This window comes from Haliotis rubra, unplaced genomic scaffold (assembly GCF_003918875.1).
Source record: "Haliotis rubra isolate DU_JTF1 unplaced genomic scaffold, ASM391887v1 Scf35, whole genome shotgun sequence".
NCBI classification, from domain to species: domain Eukaryota; kingdom Metazoa; phylum Mollusca; class Gastropoda; order Lepetellida; family Haliotidae; genus Haliotis; species Haliotis rubra.
Window position 1 is genome coordinate 1,179,815 of NW_025767024.1, and position 14,873 is coordinate 1,194,687.

The following is a 14,873-nucleotide window of genomic DNA, read 5'->3' on the forward strand; positions in this document are numbered from 1 at the left end:
AGGAAGGTTTTTATTACTGTGCAGACTTTCGAGGTTTGCGGACATACATTCTTGTGCTGGGAGTAAACACATTTTAATCATGCCTAGTAATGTACAGATCTAGGGTGGTGTCTGGGTCGTTGTGATTCAAATCCTGGAATCTTTACAGATGGCAGATTTCACTTCATATGTCGTTCTTGCATCGTGATTACATTTTCGAATAGTTTTCCATCTTCCATTTTCGAAAGCAGGACAGTTGTTACGACGTCTTGGATGTTTCAATTTCAATAAAAGGAAGACAGTGACTGTTTTGAAGTGTTTTTTATTAGGTTCCAGATGAACACAACATGTAATAAACAGGATTATCAAACGGGTAGTTACTGTGTAATCTGAGTGTTTAGTATAGATGACGCTATTAATTAACATAATTATCAAACGGGTAATTACTGTGTATTCTGAATGTTTAGCATAGATGACGTTATTAATCTGAGTGTTTAGTATAGATGACGTTATTAATTAGCATAATTATCAAACGGGTAATTACTGTGTATTCTGAATGTTTAGCATAGATGACCCAAGATATAACCAGTGTTATCTGAGGGAGCGTTACTTAAGTCGTCTTTGCTTTTTTAAAAAAACCCATTGTACTAAAGTAATATCTTTGAGTCCTTCTATTCTATCATCTTTGTGGTGTTATATCTATTCACCTTACAGATGTCACACCACCTGCATATCACAAATAGATTTGACTAAACTGACGTATAAAAGAAAGTACACACCTGATGCTTTGGTGAAATGTTTTCCTGAAAACAGCGTAATATTTACAAAAGTGTTTTGATTGCGACTCACAAGTCACAAACATTGTATACGTGTTGCAATAACACCATATATATCGTACCCCATTGGAACATTGCCAGCAAAATATTTACCTTGTTTTAAAAGTTTCAAAACAAACAGGTGTGTACTTTCTTTTGTACATCAGTATATTAATGATTACGTTGCATGTTGTTGTACTATTCAAACACCGATCTGTTATCGGTGCAACAGGATCGTGTCACGATGCACTTTTAGTGACATTTTGATATTTTGAGGAATGTATACGTAGTATAGTGTCATATATGTATTTCGCATCCACATCAAAAGAAATGAAATATAAAGGTCAATACATTGTAGTTTCTTAAATTATCTAGATACTAGCGCTCTAATTGAAGTAAATATCATCAAACGACATGTATTGCTTGGCTATCAAAAAGGAAATATTGATCCATTAATCTTTTAACTATTCTTTCCGAACAACTACTCTTTACGTGAGTGAGTATGGTTTTACGCCGCTTTAGCAATATTTCAGCAATATCACGGCGGGGACACCAGAAATTAGCTTTACACATTGTACCCATGTGGGGAATGGAACCCGGGTCTTCGGCGTGACGAGCGAATGCTTTAACCACAAGGCTACCCCACCGCCCCTACTCTTTACGTGAAATGCAATGAAGGCCTATTCTAGACCTTCAAGAATGAAATTAAGCAGCGAAATCTTTGATACAGCAAAGATACAGCAATCATGTGTGGGAGTTCAACCATTTTGGTTACCATGGCATACACTCATTATGCAACATTAAGAAGTTGTTTGTTTTTGCTTTTCTGTAAAATAGACATAACATGAAACAAATAAAAAGCTGAAAAACCACAGAAAAATTGTTAATGTAATGTTTGTATGTCAATTGAAGTCCAATGCTATGAAACGTTCGACGTCATGACGCTAAAATGTCGCTACGTTTAACTCTTTGATCGTTCTCCCTTAATGAAGTGCAGGTTCGATTCCAGAAGTGGGTAGTCTGTGAAGGATATTTCTGGTTCACCTCGCGGAGATATTGTTGCATTAGTGCTGAAAGTGGCACAAAACCACTCACTCACTCACCACTCACTCACTCACTCACTCACTCACTCATGCGACAACGTGTTTTTGTATGTATCATACAACAACATATTGGGATTTACTTCAAGCCCTTTCACAAATCAGACATCCGACATGAGAATTCATACCTTGGTAAATCCTCAGTCCTGTTTGTGCTTTGCATTAATTCCATACACAGACACACCTAATCCAATCCCCCACCCCCACCCCACCCCCAAACCAATAGTGTCAGAACTTTGTTGATACCCGAACCCCCGTCCTCCCTTGTTTCAGCTAATACCACTCAGGTCAACGAGGGAATTGAAAAGATATACCTACACGAGTTGTGTCCCTTGATTGCTCGACAACGATGCGGGTAGATTTTACAGGCGCTTCTGGGGATTTATGACAATGACAATACTTTATTACCCCTAGGGGAATTCTTTTTACCTTTGAAAGTGGTCACATAATTCAATGTTAAAAATGACATAAGGTTAAGAAAACACAAAACAACACTATAGACAGACAAAGTTAACAGTCATCTAGAAGGCGGATACTTGCTGGAATAACAGAAATTTGAACCCTTTTTGTTTTAAAACGGGGCATTTGGTATCGGCGGCCTGAAGGTAAAAGATTATATTCAGAAAATAAAACATGGCTGGAATCAGATAAAATTCTCTCAGCGAGATTAAGAACACGGGAATTAAAATGAGAAGATAAATCCGAAACAGACACCCCAGAGATTTTACTTGGAATTAAAATGATTTTTTAAACATAAGATTTGCTTTTGAAATTTAAAGAGCCATACCAGCATTGAATTGAAAAAGTTAAAATACTTTCAACAAAACAACGATTAAACGACAGCATCACCGAAGAGCACTATCAAACATGTGTCGCCATTGTGCAGCACCACCTAGATTTAACAAACGCTCTCGGTTCTTGCATCGGTTCCTAATTGCGCAGATCGATGCTCATGCTGTTGATCACTGGATTGTCTGGTCCAGACACGATTATTTACAGACCGCCGCCATATAACTGGAATATTGCTGAGTGCAGCGTAAAACTAAACTCATTCACTCACTCACGGTTTTTGTCCGTTAACTGAGCAGAGCTGTTCAACTGACTGAGAGCCTCCGCTGATCTATGGCCATCCGTTCTACCTATCCCTGCGAAGCAACGTCAGTGCACCGAAATATAATATGTCCAGATTACCTGGAACTTCTTGTGGGGTGAGAGTCTTAACATGCTGAAGGATACTGTAGATCGAATCGAAGTCGAACTTTCAGAACAAAAAGCCGCAACGAATGCTTTTACTTTGCTTTAAGAGTGAGTGAGTGAGTTTAGTTTTACGCCGCACTCAGCAATATTCCAGCTAAATGGCGTCGGTCAGTAAATAATCAAGTCTGGACCAGACAATCCAGTGATCAACAGCAGGAGTATCGATCTGCGCAATTGGGAACCGATGACATGTGTCAACCAAGCCAGCAAGCCTGACCACCCGATCCCGTTATTCGCCTCTTACGACAAGCATGGGTTACTGAAGGTTCATTCTAACCCGAACCTTCACGGGTACTTTGTTTTATGAATTCATACATAAGGAAATGGATACAAAATAGGACATAAATAGCACAAAATCTTCTTTCAAAAATAAAGACTCCAAAAGACACACCTGTCATTTGTTTTAAGACACACCCTTCATTGAAAATTATGTTACCAATTAAAGTTTAGAGATCCAAATTTAGATGTGGTATTTCATACTTGTTCATGGAAACCGGCAGATATGCCAAGCCCCCTGTTCCTCTTTTACAAAAGCATTGTAAATTTTGTATTATAAATGCTAATGATTCCCAGGTACATATAGCTGAAGATGAATTTATTTTTTTAATGAAATTTAATTTTTATGAGGATTTACGTTTTATCCTGTTTGAAGCTGCCTTTAAATGTAACCATCTATTTCATAACTTAGATGATACCGACAAGTATTTTTTTTTTTGAAAGACAAAAAAGCAAATACACTCATGCCAATAATGGTTGTCACCCCCCCCCAACCCCCACCCTCCTCTCCAATAAAAAAAATTGAAGGGCGTGACAACCATTTTTGGCATGGGTATATTTTAGCCTCTTCACTTCTAAATGTTTTTAAAGATGAGAAATGTCATTGTCATGATTTATGTACATCTTATATTCATATATTTTTTTTATCGTATATATGTTTTTAGAGTCTCATAAGCCAGTTTGTGACTCGACGCACGGTTTTTACTGTTGCATAATGTATTGTCTGTAAAATGTACTTGTGTGTATGACACTTTAATAAAAAAAATATACTATTATTAAACACACACGATGTGAACAAGTTGGCCTGGTAACAACACTCGGATAACATAAATCTAAGCACACAATGATTTACATACCTGGAGCTTTGAGTTGATAAGCAAGTTGACTGTTTTCTTATTTATTAATACGTAACACTGCTTCGGAAATTTCCCGAAAATATATATCTCGCATGGAACTATACTGAACTGTTTCCTCAGAAATGTTAAATGTCATTCTACTAAATCATGTTATGAAAACACGAGGGACGGTGGGGTAGCCTAGTGGTTAAAGCGTTCGCTCGTCACGCCGAAGCCCCGGGTTCGATTCCAGACATGGATACAATGTGTGAAGCCCATTTCTGGTACCCCGCCGTGATATTACTGCTGGAATATTGCTAAAAGCGGCGTAAAACCATACTCCCTCACTCACTCACTCACTATAAAAACATGAAAACTTTAACTCCCGTCAAACATCTGGCCGATCATTGAAGGCTGGGATGATTCTACGTGGCACGGGCTAACGGTTAATTCAAGATGACTTTACATGCAACACTACTGTAGCTTCAAAGCTCCCGCTACTCACTGTCTTTATATATTCCACCAGTGAGGTACATCTCGTTCTTCTCCAAAGATAACTGAGTAAATATGTTTCATGACACCTTTCACACACTGACCTTATGTTTAAGCTATTCGTAGCTTCAACCTTATCGCTGCGCAAACGCTCTGTGACTCAGGTGAAATAAATGTTTTAATGCATTTTATGTTGATGGTTAAACTGACCTGACTTCAAGTACTTTTAGATTTTCAAGCTTCTGAACAGTTAAAACAAATGCAGCATTTTATAAAAATTCATTTTATAAGAAAAACGAATATTTTATGTCTACGCCTTCTTTACGGGTGTGACGTAAATTGTGACGTCATTCTCTGACGTATCTCGGCCATTTCGTAGTGCTGCTCAGTTCAATTCAGGCCAGCTTCGATGCTACATCGTATCTCTGCACAGGAATTTAAAAACACCTCCTCCTAGTCTCCCCCTCTCTTTCTCTGTACCTTTGTATGTTTTTTTGCCACAAGCTTCCCCACCGTTGTGGCCTATTCGTTACATACATCTTATTATTACGGTAATCATATTTTCATTAAAAGTTAATAAACGTTGTCCGCCTTCTGCGGGCCAATACAACAACAATCCACGTTCTTATAATTCGCCACAAATTAACTTGACGTTCTCGGGTGATTCGGGTTTTTATGTCCATGATTTGTCTACACTATTTGGTTTCTTTCTAAATTAATTCAATATTTTGAAGGTTTCTCCTGATGTCCTTTTCTATTCATAGACTATTCACAGACTCTTCAAAAACAACAAAAACATACAAATGAATAAAAAACAGAAACAGAAACTTAAAGGAACTAGTCAAATGTTTGCTATAGTTGTGTGCTGACATTTCCTCAAGTGAAGGACAGATGAGTTCAGTGCACCAGAGCACCATATTGAATAGGTTTATCTGCCTCAAGTCATCCCAAGATCCTCCGAAGTGGTAGACCAAGATTCTCCACCCCTTCACGTGATCACAACATCCATGTCCTTCTATTTCATGGACAATTTCTTTGAGAGGCATCTACAAGTTGGAGCACGATGGATGCATAACAGTATATGGACGTACAGTGTCATAAAGAAGTTGTTAATCCATATATTGTTACCCTTCCATACTTAATGGACATATTAGTGTCAACTGGACAGCAGGACATGTGCTTGGTTTGGGGAGGTTATCGGATTAAACAACCACGAATCGTCTGTAGGAGAAAGGGATTAGACTCAGAAGACCAGTAGTTGTCCCTGAAATGAGAAGACATTGCATCGGTAACAAATTAAGCGACGGAGAAGTCAGTGCAGTAGACAGTTCGTATCGTCTTGTTTCTATTTATGTGTCCACTATTTAGGGCTGTGCAATATTACCGGTTAACCGATACAGTATCTCGCGATACGATTATCGCGATATGGTTTAGATTCTGCAATATAGTGAGTCATCCAGAGCTAGGTCCCTTTGAATTATCTGCCCTTGATTTCCACAGCAATAAATTGTGCTCTGAAAGTGCTAAATATGCTCTTGTTTCTTTTCTGTTTCATGTAACATTTTACAAGAGGAAGTGTCTTTATAAGTGGCTCCAAAAGTGCCAAATATTCTACCAAATGCTTTAATTTTGGGGTTTGAATGCTTTCATATGTGACGTTTTGGAGGAATTATGTGGCCTCAAAAGGACCAATCTTTTAAGAAAAGCAAGAGATATAAATGTCAACTTCTTGTTGTGAATAACACAACGTTTCGGAGTGTATGCTTGCTCCTTCATCAGGTCATGAATATTCACAATAAAGAAGTTGACATCCATAAATCTTGCTTTTCTTATGCATTCCACTTCTAACTGCCCTTTAAAGATTTGACCAATCTTTTATTCGGACTTATAAGTAGAGCTACTGGCTCTGAGTGACCATTTCGCAATTCACAATATTTCGGTATTTTTGTTTTGTTTCGTAATGGGACATATGTTATCAATTTATGATAAAGGCCAAAGTCTTATCAATTTTGTAGGACTTCAAATGCCATACTAGTCAAGGATCTTAGCTATTGGAGGTCACATGAGATTTTAAGCTCAACTAGTTCACCTAAATTATGGTTTTGTTTCATTTTACAACAGTTCATGTTAACACATGTTATATTGGAGTTGAATCTGAATGAATCACTGACAAACAGTAACAATAATTACGTACTGCATTGAAGTACATTCTGTTGAATCAAACAACACTGACCATGAAAATCATGTCATACTATAACCTTTATCATTATGTTCGCAAAACTTTGTTGCAATACAGTTACTTCAATGAAACATTCCACACTAAGGCTCTTCATCATTATGTATCTGTACACCACTGACATACACCCATACACAATGGGGACAGGGAGCCTGAAGGTATGGTGTAACAGCAACTAAGAAGACGATGTCACACACAGAGAGCTATTATGAATTTATGATGTACGCACTTGGACAGAAACCTTCCCGTCAATATATCACAATACGTATTGCAATATCTCTTGAATTATTGCAATATATCGCAATATGAGATTCAGGGCAATATCCAGCCCTACCACTATTGTTGTTTACTGTTATGGGCCAGCTCAGCTCATAAAATGATGATCTTAGACCCCGGTAAACACCGTGTGCGAAAACACACAAGCAACAACCCGGACTACAACGCTGCCTTTTACAGGATCCATATCCAGGATCGCTATAAGTGCCTCAATGCATCCCAAAATCGTCCACGAAGTTGTAGACCAAAAATCCTCACCTCTTCAAACGATCACTGCATCGCGGAGAACGCCACTGAGACGGAAAGACTTGGAGAACGCCAATACGTGTGAAGGAGACTCTTCGGATGACCCAAGCATCACGGCATGAAGTCCTATTGCTCTCAACCAGAACTGTGGTCCCGTAGTATTCCAGCAATTTGGTCAAGAGAGATGCATTCTGTCAGTGTCTATCAAGTCATCAGAATATATTTCGTCCCAAATTTTTGGAACCCATGTTTTCCAGCACGGCAACGCTGGTACCCACACACAGCATGCATCGTACATGACCAAGCTAGATTTGCTTAAGGGGCACTACCCGATTCCACTCACCGTGGGGACCAAGATCATCCTTATCACCGCTACTCGATCCAGGCTGTAGCAGTACATTGTGATGCTTTTCGGTCTGAAGACGCCCCTGCTACATTCCAGGGACTGGTGAATCTCATGCTTGTGAGATTCCCAGAGTCAACGTCTACCTCGACGACGTCGTCATCTACTCCAGCAGGTGGGAGAAGCACCTGACAACCATCAGACAAGTACTCAGTCGTTTCCAGATGGCTAAACTCACAGTTAACCTGGATAAGTGCGAGTGGACACACTCTTGGTCACACTGTGTGAGAGGGATTGGTTGTGCCCAATCAAACCAAGGTGGACGTTATATATATTGGACTTCCCACAACCTACTTCCAAGAATCAGATCCGTCGTTTCCTCGTGATGGCAGGATGCTACAGGCTGAACCCTAACTTCGCCACGGTGGCAGTTCCACTCACAGCACTGCTACAGAAGAAGGCCAGGTTCACCTGAACAGAGGAGTGCAGCAGAGCAGTCGACATCCTGAAGACCATGGGTTCTCCAAGCCTGTGCTGTCAGGACTTAGGGTCGACCAACCCTTCAAGCTTGCTGTGGATGCCAATGCAACCAGATGAGGTTCAGTTCTATTCCAGGATGATGACACAGGTCTCGACCACCCCCAAGTTACTTCTCCCGGAAGTTCAACCGGCACCAGTGCAACTACTCTACCAAAGAGAAGGAGGCTCTAGGGATGATCCTAGCACCTTAACACTACAATGTTTATTTAAAGAGTAGTGATAGTGTTCACGGACCATAGACGACAAGCATTCATTCACAGAATGAAAGACTCTAGCGAGGGAGTACTCCGCTGGAACCTGTTGTTCCACGTTATTGTGCAACATCTGAAGGGGTCATACAATGTGGTGGCTGACTCCTTGTTGAGAAACTATCTTCTTAGTTTTCATATTATTTTTTATGTATAATGTTCACGTTTTCATTGGTAATTGAGTTAGGAAGCTCGGGGCATGGTTACATCTCCATGCCAAATGTCACCTCGATGTAGCCTAGAAAGTGGTTTTACATTGTTTTATCTCCATAAAATAACACAAATTGTTAGTTCCAGAGTATTTCATTTTTGAAACTGGCATTGTTTATTGACAATGGTCAAGTGGTGTTCCTCTCCATCTGGGCTGCATTGCCAATGATGTATTTATTATTAAAGTAAATCAAATCACAGTACCTGTCTCCTACACAGAACGCATCAATGAGAAAGAAGAAACATCTTTTTCGCGAATTTATTTTGCTAAAATCTGCCAGCCTCCATTGATTGATCTGTGATTCAGTAGTTTACTAAATAATGCCAGCTATAGATTAGTATGGATTTCACCACATGTCGGGCGCCCATTTCATATCTGCGACAGTCATATATTTGCATAATCAAACTCTCCTATAGATTGTTTTCGTCTGGATAACCCGAGGTGAGATGGAAAATGTGGCGGCTTTGAATAATAACGAAATTTCCTCTTTTTTCGTGGAAAGTAATGCATTATTCACTACTATAACAGACTTTGATATTTTGTCATGTGGGATGTCTCGTGTACTTTGTGGTTAGATTGCGCTCAGTACATCAAAACCAGAAGAATACTTCTCTCTGCTCCAGTCGGAGTCTGATGAATTTACCCTTATATAAGGTTCATTAATATTCATTCCAGAGTATTGAATTTGGAACTACTAACACGGATAAAAGTGATCAGGCTTCGTTAAAGAAAAAACTTAAGCTACTACCCATCCAAGGTTTTGACTCACTTAAAGCGCTCACTATATTTTATGCATATATACTAGGCACATAAAGAAACTGTGCATACAAAAAATTAAAATCTAAATTTATCAAACCTGTGTAGACACATAAGGATTTAAAATCAGAGATTAGTGACATGTATCCAACATGCATGCACGTGCCACGTTCCGTGACGTCAGTGGGTTCGTCCTTGAGACGTGCAATACGTTGTTGCACGTGCATTCCGGGAAAGAGAAACAGAGCAAATGAATGCCACACAATACTGTCACTTTGGAAAGCTCAACCCCTGCCCTTGCGATCCTTCAAAAAATTAAACGGCTATTGAAACGCATAGCATGCCAAGGCTCACGTCTGCACAACGTCATGAGGCCATTGGGATGGTCAGTGAGGGAATGTCTCAACGACAAGTGGCTGCACATTTCCACTGCCACCGGAACACCATTTCTGCACTGGTGAGACGCTACCAGAACACAAATGACGTCATCGATCGGCCACGTTCTGGACGTCCACGTGTAACAACGCCAAGACAGGACAGATGGATAAGGGTGACCCATCTTCGCCACAGGTTTCAGACTGCAGTGATGACTGCCAGAACCATCCCAGGACTTCGCTGTATCCACCCAAACACAGTTCGACAACGTTTACGTCATCACGGGATCAGACCACGACGTCCCGCCATACGGCCTATCCTGACACAACGTCATGGACAAGCTCGCCGAATGTGGTGCCGAAATCATGTCCGCAGACCCTCTTTTGGTGGAGAAATTTTGTTTTTACAGATGAGTCCAGGTTTAACATTTCCCATAGTTATGGACGTCAACGTGCCTATAGACGCATGGGAGAACGTTATGCACAGGCCTGTGTCTTGGAGAGGAATCGCTTTGGTGGTGGTTCCGTGATGATTTGGGGTGGAATAACAGCACGCCAAAGAACTCCTTTGGTGATTGTTCAGGGCAACTTAACTGGTGTGGGCTACAGGGGTCAGATTCTTCGACCTGTGGCAATTCCTTTTCTGCAACGTCAGACCCATGAAGATCCGGGGTAGAATAGGTCTTCAGCAACCCATGTACTTGCCATAAAAGACGCCTATGCTTGTCGTAAAAGGCGACTAACGGGATCGGGTGGTCAGTTTCGCTGACTTGGTTGACACATGTCATCGGTTCCCAATTGCGCAGATCGATGCTCATGCTGTTGATCACTGGATTGTCTGGTCCAGACTCGATTATTTACAGACCACCGCCATATAGCTGGGATATTGCTGAGTGCGGCGTAAAACTAAACTCACTCACTCTGCAATGTCATGGCCCTGGGTTAGCATTCCAACAGGACAATGCCCGCCCTCATACGGCAAGGGTTGCTATGGATTTCATGCAACACCACAACGTTTACTTACTGCCTTGGCCTGCAAATTCACCGGATCTCACCCCGATAGAGCATATTTGGGACGAGATGGATCGACGTCTACGCCGTCTTCCTCATCCGCCAGATAACGTCCTTGACCTTGCAACAGAACTTGAGAGAATCTGGCGTGACATCCCACACGCGTTTGATAGGCTCTATGCTTTGTCGATGCACTGCTGTTCTCAATGCCGATGGTGGACATACCCGTTATTGAGCTTGTGACGTGGTCGTTTGACCCCTGTCCCGCTTGTGGACTTTCCACTTGAAATTCTCCCGACTTGTTATGGTCTCATGATCCCTCCATTAAAGTTTATATGTACCTTTGACATTGTTATCGTACTTATCAACTGGGATAATATTTTGACAATGCACAGTTTCTTTATGTGGCTAGAATATATGGTTACATGGAAGATGAAACTCGTTTATACTGATGTTATCAAAAATTTTAGACTTTAAAAGCAAACTTTTCCACGAGTGGTTGTAAAAGTTTCAGAAGGTTTAATTTAATGTGGACGAATTAAAAATTTCCGATAGAAGTAAAAGATTAGGTGGGTACAATTTAGAAGCCGTTTTCTTTTTCTGACAATTATGAATTCGCATTTAATGTGAAGTTAATATCACACAAGGTCTTTCACGATTTCTTGCGCCTCTTGAGTAAACAAAGCAAGTGAGCATGTGAGAGATGTTATAAGTTATGGACAATGAAACACTGGACAGTGTTTTTCGCTTTCGCCAGAACATCTTTGTTAATCGGTTGCAGAGAATTCAATGTAAAATTAGTCCTCTGAAATAGCCAAAATTCAGGTACATAACCTGAGTAACTCATACCCCCATACCCCCCAGCCCCCCACCCATCCCTCACCACACATTGCAAATCACAGAAGTAATCCTAGGCCTTGTGTAAATTTTGGTTTTACATGCCATCACACACTGGCTTAAAAGTAGACACGTTCTCCACGTCCTGACCTTTAATGGTGTGTGCCTGCATGCAAGATCTCCTCTGGCTGCACTACATGCATGGATATGTCGGACAGGCATTCAACGTGTTCGGCCGATGAGTAAATTGGGTTTAGTCATGTTTACATTATGACGTGTTCGGTAACATAGGTAGCTTAATTTTTAACGTTTGTATTTACCAATGCTTACCACACTGAATAGTCTGACATTTCTTGTGAAATAACCAGGTACAAACACGTATAGCGCCCCGATTGAACTTACCAAGGTACATTCCTTGTAAAGTAACATGTTTATTGACTTTACTGGACTGATACAGTTGATATACTTTGGTAATTTAGAAGTTTGTCTCATCGAATGACCTGGCAAAGACTCATAGTATAATTAGAAAATGAGAAATGCGGAGCAGGAACAAACATAAATAACTGACTTGAAAGTTATTGCTTCTTTACCGTTTTATGTCATTCAGTGAACTGATGCAGTTGATAGCACCATTTGATGCAGATGATACTTTTACCCTGTGTGGTGTTTATTTCATCTAGAGATATGATGCAGTTAGTAGTATCACCCTTTGTGTGTTTAGTATACAGAGACCTGTGAAGATCCAGATTAGAATTGATCTTCAGTAACCCATGCTTGTCAATCAGTCTTTATTGACTCGCATCGAGGAATCTGATGCTGTAGATAGTGTCACCTTTTGGTGTGTTTATCTCATCGAGGAATCTGATGCAATTGATAGTTTCACCTTTTGGCGTATTTATCTCATCGAAGTTATCTCATCGAATCTCATCGAAATCTGATGCAGTTGATAGTGTCACCTTTGGTGTATTTATCTCATCGAGGAATCTGATGCAATTGCTAGTTTCACCTGTTGGTGTATTTATCTCATCGGGATCTGATGCAGTAAGATAGTGTTTATCTTTATCTCATCGAGGAATCTGATGCAGTTGATAGTTTCACCTTTTGGCGTATTTATCTCATCGAGGAATCTGATGCAATTGATAGTTTCACCTTTTGGCGTGTTTATCTCATCGAGGAATCTGATGCAATTGATAGTTTCACCTTTTGGCGTGTTGATCTCATCGAGGAATCTGATGCAGTAGATAGTTTCACCCTTTGGCGTATTCATTTTATGGAGAGATCTGATGCAGTCGATCCTTTGATGTGTGTTATTACCGAGAGATCAGATGCAGTTAATTGTTTCGCGATTCACCCTTTGGTGTGTGTGTATTATCGCGAGGTCTGATGCAGTTAATAGTTTCACCCTTTTACGTGTGTTTATTATCGCGAGGGCTGATGCGGTTAATAGTTTCACCCTTTAACGTGTGTTTATTATCGTGAAGTCTGATGCAGTTAATAGTTTCACCCTTTGGTGCGTGTTTATGTCATCGAGAGATCAAATGCAGTTAATAGTTTCACCCTTTTGCGTGTGTTTATTATTGTGAGGTCTGATGCAGTTAATAGTTTCACCCTTTGGTGTGTTTATCTTATCCAGAGATCTGATGCAATTGATGGTTTCACCCGTTGTCGTGTTTATAATATGGAGAGGTATGATGTACGAGGGGTGTTCAAAAAGTAGTCTGCCTAACCTAGAAAATGATACAAATGCAGCTGTATTTTTTCTCTATTTTCTACTTATTATCTGTCAACCTGAAGCAAATTGGTTTTCTGTGTTCCAGCCTCACGATCCCCATTTTGTTTGACTTCATATCTTGGTACCCCATAAAAACGCAAAATCTGCAGTAAATTCATCAGAAACTTCGGGAAACACAATATGCAAGAAACAATTGTGCATTTGAGACAGGCAAAATCCTCTAAAATCAAACTTGGATATTAGGGTACATAAAAAGAAATTTGAAACTACAATCGGTTGTTAATCATGCTAATGATTCCTTCAAAATAGAATGGAAGCTTTTCAAACATTGGACATCGAGAATATAGTTACGCTGACTACTATCTGAATGCCCCTCGTAGTTGATAGTTCACCTTCTGGCTTGTTCCTTTTATGGAGTGATCTGATGCATTTTATAGTTTTCCCCTGTAGAATGATTTTTTATCAAGAGATCTGATGCAGTTGACAGTTTCACCCTTTGGCGTGTCTATGTCATCGAGGAATCTGATGCAGTTGATTGTTTCACCCTTTGGCGTGTTTATGTCACAGTTTCACCCTTTGGCGTGTTTATGTCATCGAGGAATCTGATGCAGTTGATTGTTTCACCCTTTGGCGTGTTCATTTTATGGAGTGATCTGCTGCAGGTAATGGTTTTTTGGCGAGTGTTTATTATCGAGAGATCTGATGCAGTTAATAGTATCACAATGGTGTATGTATCCGAGAGGTGTGAGTATTTTACGTCACCATGGATCGTGGTTACAAATAGTTTTACGTATGATACCCAAGTAATTTCACATTCTCTGGGGATTGGTGAACGTAATGACTACAAGCCCAAAAGATGTTGGCGATGATTGTGTTGGTATTGATACTAAAAGCAACAAAGAATAAACCCTACTATTGATATTGATATTGATATGATATTGATATAGACAACTATTATTGCCATAGTGTTGGTTGGTTGGCTGTTTAACGACGCTCTTAGCAATATTCCAGCTATATGGCGGCGGTCTTTTAATAATCGAGTCTGGAACAGACATTCCAGTGATCTACAGCACTGCCATTATGTTGACGGATGAGTAGATACCGTATTTCCTCTAATACGAGCCCTTATTTTTTCAACGGACTTCCAGGCCCGGCGCTTATTAGAGGCTTATTAGAGGCGACACGGCGGTTATTGCACTTAGTGGGGTAATTACTTCTTAGTGAGCGTTACGTCAATGTTAATAAGGGACCATTGCTTAATAAATCTATTTTTGGATCAAGGGAGAATTCATTTTTAAAAAGAACAAC

The 14,873-nt window shown here is 40.1% G+C and overlaps 1 long non-coding RNA gene across 1 annotated transcript; it reads right to left on the minus strand.

Moving 5' to 3' along the window:
- Window positions 1–804: 804 nt before the first annotated feature.
- On the minus strand, window positions 805–11,307 carry LOC124284981. Its single transcript, XR_006900686.1, has 3 exons — window positions 11,296–11,307; window positions 11,076–11,077; window positions 805–908 (listed from the first exon to the last, which is right to left on the minus strand). It is a non-coding gene; the product is annotated as an uncharacterized LOC124284981 (long non-coding RNA).
- Window positions 11,308–14,873: the final 3,566 nt, after the last annotated feature.